This window comes from Macrobrachium nipponense, chromosome 3 (assembly GCF_015104395.2).
Source record: "Macrobrachium nipponense isolate FS-2020 chromosome 3, ASM1510439v2, whole genome shotgun sequence".
NCBI lineage: Eukaryota > Metazoa > Arthropoda > Malacostraca > Decapoda > Palaemonidae > Macrobrachium > Macrobrachium nipponense.
The window spans coordinates 130,803,255-130,805,054 of NC_087202.1; positions in this window are offsets into that span (position 1 = coordinate 130,803,255).

Genomic DNA, 1,800 nt, shown 5'->3' on the forward strand with positions numbered 1-1,800 from the left:
TTAAAATTAGCCGTTATATAACGTTTTATATAGGAAATGTGTGCAATTCATGCACAATAACTAAAAACAACCCATGCTTGTAGCTTTTATCAGTTTTGAGATATTTTCATATAAATAACGATAATTGCCAAAATTTCAACCTTCGTTCAACTTTGACTCTACCGAAATGGTCGAAATCGCAATTGTAAGCTAAAACGCTTATATTCTAGTAATATTCAAGCATTTACCTTCATTTTGCAACAAATTGGAAGTCTCTAGCACAATATTTAGATTTATTGAATGAATTTATGAAAAAAATAACATTTTCTTTACGTCCGCGCAGTAACTCTTCCGAAAAAATCATACGTGCGATTGTGGTAATGTTTGCACCACTTTAAATTAGCCGTTACATAAAGTTTAATATATCAAAATGTGCGCAATTTTATGTAGAATACAACAAAAAATAATTGAAGGTTGTAGCTTTTCTCATTTTTGAAATATTTGCATATAAATCTCGATAAATAGAAAAAAAACCACGTTCGTTCAACTTTGACTACCCAAATGGTCGAAAAAAAAACAAAAACGCAATTGTAAGCTAAAACTCTTCCAGTCTAGTAATATTCAGTCATTTATCTTCATCTTGAAACAAATTCGAAGTCTCTAGCACAATATTTAGATTTATGGTGAATTTAAAAAAAAAATCTTTCCTTCCCTCCCGCGCGGGCGGATTCACCGCCACAAATCTCCGAAATGCGTAAGTCCCATTCTCGGAATATTTGCTCCGTTTCATATTAGGCATTTCATAAGAGTTTTATATATGAAAATGTGCGCAATTTCATGTAAAATAAAACGAAAAATATTTGAAGGTTGTAACTTTTCTTATTTCCAAAATAATTGCATATAAAAAATATATATATATATAAAAAAATTCGACATTCGGTCAACTTTAACTCATCAGATATGGTCGAAAACTGCAATTGTAAGCTAATACTCTTACAGTATAGCAATATTCAATCATTTGTCTTCGTTTTGAAAGAAATTGGAAGTCTCTAGGACAATATTTAGATTTATGGTGAATTTTTGAAAAAAATATTTGTTTACGTCCGCGCATTACGAATTCATGAATTATTTTGTGATAATATTTTCTCTGTGTTGCTTTTATCGTTTTACAATGTGGTATATACCAAAATGATCGAGATTTAGTGTAAATTACAACGAAAAAAAAAGTAACTTGTTACTTTCAACTGTTTTGCGCACAGCGTGATTTGAATACAATTATATATGAAATTTTGTTTTTGCGCTATCATATATCGCATTATTTATATATGATAATGATAATTTTTTTCATTTCTGATGGTTGCATACTAAACGTCAGCCAATGATAAAAAAAGGAGCCAAAAATGAACTCTTAATCTTGAAAACTAAGCGCGCTGTGATTTTTTGAAAAAAATATTTTCTCCACTTCCGCGCTCACTCTGAAACACCTTCGGCACATTGGAGACAATTTTTTTTTACCGCTACGGCGTTTAAGGGTTATAATGGTGCAAACATTACCACAATCGCACGTATGATTTTTTCTTAAGAGTTACCGCGAGGACGTAAAGAAAATTTTATTTTTTTCATAAATTCACCATAAATCGAAATATTGTGCTACAGACTTCCAATTTGTTGCAAAATGAAGGTAAATGCTTGAATATTACAGAATATAAGCATTTTACCTTACAATTGCGTTTTTTCGACCATCTCGTAGAGTCAAATTTGACCGAAGGTTGAAATTTTGACAATTATCGTTATTTTATATGAAAATATCTCAAAACTGAT